At 36.4% G+C, this 6,467-nt stretch overlaps 1 pseudogene; it reads left to right on the forward strand.

Moving 5' to 3' along the window:
- The first annotated feature begins 2,876 nt into the window (after nt 1-2,876).
- Nucleotides 2,877-4,332, forward strand: LOC104521597 (tubulin alpha-3 chain-like; annotated as a pseudogene).
- Nucleotides 4,333-6,467: the final 2,135 nt, after the last annotated feature.

The following is a 6,467-nucleotide window of genomic DNA, read 5'->3' on the forward strand; positions in this document are numbered from 1 at the left end:
ATTAAAGAAACAGATCTATAGCTCTCAAATACTTTTGTACTTTTATTGAAGAAAATTGTGTTGTGTTGGTAATTAGAAGAACAGTATTATCTGTCTATTGTATATTATTCAGTCACATGTTACCCAGTTTTTGCTTCTTCAATTTGCTTGTTTGTATTCCCCTACTTAGGTACATTATCCAGTAACATGTATCTGAATGCCCTTTCTTTGTAGTTTCTATCAAAAGCAATTTCAAAATGAAAATTCGTTGTAAATGTCTTAGGGGAACAAAAATGAGTGTTTTATTAACTCCTTCTGTCATTTTGATGAAGAATATGAAGGAACTATGTATGGGAGTTTCTCTAGCATAAAATAGTATGTTTCTGCTGCAGAAATACATTGTTCCTGCATAGTATTAGCTTTGATTTCAAGAAATACAGGACTGATCATTAGAATTTTTTGGGTTTTGTTTAAGCAATTCTTAATGTTCTTTTGGAGTGGGAATGCAGACTAATAGTTCTAGGAGTCCTAGAGCTAGAAAGGATCTAGTAAGCACAAAACACAGAGTATTACAGGGCCATACAGTTGGTTAGTTCAAAACTAGACAGGACTTCAAAACAGTCTAGCCTAAATACAATAATATATCCTTGTTCATCCTAAAAAAAAAAAAAAAAAAAAAAAAACCAACAACAAAAAAAAAAACCAACCAAACAAAAAAAAGTGAAATGCTGTGGATAAATATGGCATGTAATTTATTGGTGAAAGTTACTGAAAAATACCTTTGTCTATTTGGAATTCACACGTTGACATTCACTCAAAGGTACCCAGAAGAAATAGTCACAAACAAGCATTACAGAACTTTTACTTTCTATATATCTTGGCATGACAACATGTATGAAATGCAGCACAGTATTTGTGGCAAAATTGTGAAGTCTCCAAGGTCTCACATTCCCTGCTATGTTCTCTCGCCATTAACCTAATCATTATTCCTATGTAGGTCAATCCACTATCTAAAAATGGAGGTAGCTTCTCCTTATCCACAGGAGTTATAATGGTAATAGAAATAACTTAACTAGATTGCTGTGATAATTTAACTTAGCTGGAAGCCAAACAAGACACAGCCACTTGCAGACCCTTCCTTCCCCCCCACCCGCCACCAGGGAATCTGGGAGAGAATTGGAAGGGTAAAGGTGAGGAGACTTGTAGATTGAGATAAGAATAATTTAATAATTAGAGTAAAAATAAAATTAGAATAATAATAATAACAACAACAGCAACAACTGTATGAGTGATGCAGAGTACAATTGCCCACCACCTGCTGATAATGATCCCGGAGGAGTGAAAAGGAACCCTGAAACCAAAATTGCAATCCCAGAAAAGCAAGCCTGAGCAATTTCTGAGAATCCTCCTCTTTCTTTCCAGTCAGCCCTGGTTAACATACTGAACATGACGTAATATGATATGGAATATCTTACTGGCATATCCAACTGTCAATTCCGGGTTTTGTTAACTTCCTTCCTAGTCCGCTGCACTTCCAAACTACCCAATCACCATGCCCTTGTGTGTTTTCAGCATTCTTCTCATAACAATCCCCACTGAAACCAAAACACAGTGCTTTCTAGCTACTAAGAAGAAAATTAACCCTATCCTAGCAAACACCACGACAGTTGCATAGATAAAAATTCTTATTTACTTATTTATTCCAATTAGAAATTTCTGGGACAGGATTCCAAAACTACTTCTAATATTGAATGTCCTCCTCTACACATAATGATCCTAGGGTTTTTATATTTTCCAAACATTTATAACATGGCCTTAAAATATCATCCACATATTTCTCGATGAACTCGTAACCATCCATGTTTCTTCACTTTGAATTCAAAACCTTGGTTATCCATTGATTCCTTTTTTATCTTAAGTAAAGTTCTGAAGTGACTTGCATAAATGAGTTTTCTGATTCATACCAAGAGACCCCTTTTGACAGTGATAGGATGTCTATAAACAGCATCCTCTTGCTACATATACATTAAATTTTATTTCAAATCAAACAGCTGAGATGAAATGTGCAACAAGTAGATAAGATAGATGATTGATGACTGATAGATAGGCAAAGTATCCCTCTGTAGAAATTCTATACAGCATTCTGCAGCAGAACTACTTTATGTATGACAGAATTCTCAATACTAATTTTTCTGAACACTGAAGGAAAACAATGGCACTATGAATTTTTTTGTGAGACCCTTCCCAGGACATACAAAAGTTTGAGTCCAGAATTACTGCATGCCATGAAGCCAGTTAAGCCTGCCAGCTTAACTGTTTAGGATGAGATCAGGTTTAAGTCATCTCTTCATTCACTGGAATCCTATCCCTTTCTGTCTTCAAAGAGGTAAAGTCTAAGAGTCATTCACCTGGTAGAACTGGATATGAAATAACATACATTGGGTGACAAATAAAAGAATCATATTTTTTTAAATAGTTATATATTGCATATACAAAGTAGATTGATTTTTTTTTCTTTCTTTTATTGTGTATATTTTCTTCCATCTTTAGGATTTGTGTGAGGATTTAGTATTTTATTACTCCCTTAAGTATTCTTTCCAAACAAAATGTTTGTCCTTGCTGAAACTGGACCATCAAAGTGCTGACAAGAACCAATATTCATAGAGAGATACTTAAGTATTCTAGAGCAGCATTTTCATATCAGACAGTCTTTAGGGTATCTGTGGTTTGTATAGTTGTGACTGGAAATAAAACAAAACAAAAAAAAGCATAGCTGATAGCACTGATTAATGCAAGAGCAATATGAAAAGATTGTAAGAATAAACTTGCTCTTCTGCTTCTATTTATTTCTCATTGTTGATATATCAAAACTATGATTCTTGTCATTCATTGTTCTTTCCGTTTACCCAGCCCCAAGTGTCTCCACAGCAGTGATGGAGCCCTACAACTCTATCCTCACCACCCACACCACCCTGGAGTACTCAGACTGCTCCTGCATGGTGGACAATGAAGCCATCTATGACATTTGCAACTGTACCCTGGATATTGAGCATCCCACATACACCAACCTCAACAAGCTGATTGGGCAGATCATCTCCTCCATCACTGCTTCCTTGAGATTTGATGGTGCTATGAATGTTGACCTGACAAAGTTTCAGACCAACCTGGTGCCCTACCCACAGATACACTTCCCACTCTCCCTCTATGCAACCACCATCTCAGCGGAAAAAGCCTACCATAAACAGCTCTCAGTGCCAGCAATTACCAATGCATGCTTTGAGTTCTCCAACCAGATGATGAAATGTGACCCAAGCCGTGAAAAGTACATGGCATGCTACCTGCTGTACAAGGGTGATGTGATGCCCAAGGATGTGAATGCAGTGATTGCAGCTATTAAAACACACCAGTTGATCCAGTTTGTGGACTGGTGCCCCACAGGCTTCAAGGTGGATATCAACTACCAGACTCCTCCCACGGTGGTGCCTTGTGACAGTTTAACTAAGCTGGCAGCCAAACAAGGCACAGCCACTTTCAGCCCTCTGCCTGCCCCCTTCCCCCCCGCCACCAGGGAATCTGGGAGAGAATTGGAAGGGTAAAGGTGAGGAGAATTGTAGGTTGAGATAAGAACAATTTAATAATTAGAATAAAAATAAAATTAGAATAATAACAGTAACAACAACAGCAACAACTATATGAGTGATGCAGAGTACAATTGCCCACCACCTGCTGATAACGATCCCAGAGGAGTGAAAAGGAATCCTGAAACCAAAATTGCAATGCCAGAAAAGTGAGTCTGAGTGATTCCCGAGAGAATCTCCCCACTTTCCGGTCAGCCCCGGTTAATATACTAAATGTGACGTAATATGATATGGAATATCTTATTGGTATATCCAACTGTCAATTCTGGGTTTTACTAACTACTACACTTTTCTTCTCCACTCCCTGCTTCCAGTCCTCTCTTCTTGGAAACTGCCCAAGCACAGTGTCCTTGTAATTATCAACATTTTTCTCATAACAGTCCTCACTGAAACCAAAACACAGTGCTTTCTAGCTGCTAAGAAAATTAACCCTATCCTAGAAAAAAACAGGACATACCTGAGGGTGACCTTGCCAAGGTGCATCAGGCTGTCTGCATGCTGAGCAATACCACAGCCATTGCAGAGGCGTGGACCTGCTTGGACCACGAGTTTGACCTGATGTATGCCAAGCAAGCCTTTGTGCACTGGTACGTGGTGGGGGGGAAAGGAGGCGAAGGAGTTTTCAGAGGCTAGGGAGGACTTGGCTTCCCTGGAGAAGGGTTATGAGGAGGATGGAAGGGACTCAGCAGATGGAGAGAAGTACAATGAGGAGTAGTATTTTTACCTGTGGGAATGAAGCTTGGATGAAGCTAATCTTGCAATTCCTTGAGAATTCAGAGATGGGACTTGTGGGCTGGGTCTGAGGAAATGTGGCTTGGCAACTCTGCAGCTTGGCCAAAAGCAAGTCTTTGGTCAAGTCTTGTGTAAGTACAGTGTTGACTGAATAAATGGTGACCAGAAAAAAATAATAATAAAAAACAAACAAACAAAAAAAAATCTTGCAATTTGCTCTAGCTGAACCTCCTTTGGCAGGGGGGTTGGACTAGATGATCTCCTGAGGTCCATTCCAAACCCTAGCATTCTGTGTATGTGTATTCTGTGTATTCAGGGTGGAACTGTGCTTTCTCCCTTCTTCACTGAACCACTAGTTAAAAGAAGCCATAGGAAATTGTTCTTAAGGTAGGGATACTTTTCAAGGAGAATAGCCTGAAATGTAACTTCATAAAGTCCTATGAAATTTAAGCTCAGCTGTGCTCCCTTTTGTCCTGTTTGTCAATATTGAACTCAAATGGTAAATCAATTACTTTTCTATACTAATTAACTAATAACTTTTACAGTATTCAGTAACTTCTTTTCTTTTTGTCTTTGTGTTATTATCTTGGTGGTACTGTGAGCCTGAAAATACTCTAGACTCATACTAAATATTTCTAAGGTTACTGAAAGGTAGCATGAAAACTCTGTAACAGATGAAGTAAAAGCATGGAAAGTATCTCCAGTATTATTATTCAAACCCAATTCGGAAGGATGGATTCTATGACATTAGAAAACTGTCTTTTTTGCAATTATTTGGGCTTTGAGACAGTTAGTTAGTAATATCCTATATGAACTTATACTGTCATATGAGGCAGGTAATGACACTCACTAGGGCACTGAATATAATTAATGATTTACTGTGTGTGGCCCAAAAACTGGCTTTAACAACAGACATCCTGGGTCATATGCATATGTAAAATACTTATACCTTCGTATATTATTTTAAGGATGAAGTATAGGATTGAGTGATAATATAAATCCTAAATGGGTAGTATAGTAAAAATCCTGGGAAGTAAAAAAAGATTGCAGAATAAGGAATCCTTTCTGCACTTATATCTTCATTATTCTTCCTGCTTGTGTAAATTATTTTCAGAAAAGGCAAATTTTTTTTATATATTAAGAAAAACAAAGTTGTGTTTCAAAAACAGAGACATTTAAAAATCTCAAGCAATAACAGGTTTGATACACTATGTTAGTAAATCAGAATGAGGACAAAGTAAGAATTTATAATTATTATTTTAATGTGTTCCTTGATATATTTTGTTTGTTTGTTTGTTTTGGTTAGGTTTCATTTTTTAAAATTTACCAATATGACCAGAAAATTTTCCTCTAAAGTGTGTAAGATATTACATAGTCTGGAAAACCAACTAACAAGTACAACAAATGGAAAATGTTAAGGTGAAAAAAAAAATGTTAAAAATGAGAGCCCCTTCTGCTTAGATCCTGTCTACAGAATAACACCTACCCATTTAAGTACTTTAGTGATAGTGTCTTATTAAATTAGTGTTTCTCATTCATCTTTCCGATGCAGAATAAAACATTCAGGTGTTTGAAAAGGAAAGAAAAGTAGCTTTAGCTGAAGGAGATATAGATATTTATCTTTCAACCAGAATAAAACCATTGCATTTGGTCACCTGTGTTCAGAAATGTAATAGAAGAAAAGACTAGAAAAGGCTTGAAAGGCCCCAGCTTTTTTATATTGTTATTATTATTTCAGGCCTTTGCATTATGATTATTCACTCAGCCAAAATTTTAAATTTATCTTTGTTGTAACTTTATTTTTTAAGTGGGTTTGTTACATTGTAAAAACCATTATAGTCAAGGTGAAATTTGTCATGCTTTTTTTCCTTAATGACTCAGCTTTGTCTCAGTCTCTTCTACCTACCAATAGCAAAAGTTAAAATACAGGAATTAACCTACAAGATGAACACATATGGTAGGATGACAAGAAAAAAATATGTGTTATAAATTCATGTTTTTGCAACATAAGTAATTAGGAGTTCATTGCAACAATAACAACAAAAAAGTAGATAATAGAAGAGATGCTTGTTCTTTTATTCTTTTCATAAGCTTGAAAATAATTGAAAATTAACAGAT

Source organism: Antrostomus carolinensis, unplaced genomic scaffold (assembly GCF_000700745.2).
Source record: "Antrostomus carolinensis isolate BGI_N321 unplaced genomic scaffold, ASM70074v2 scaffold21892, whole genome shotgun sequence".
NCBI classification, from domain to species: domain Eukaryota; kingdom Metazoa; phylum Chordata; class Aves; order Caprimulgiformes; family Caprimulgidae; genus Antrostomus; species Antrostomus carolinensis.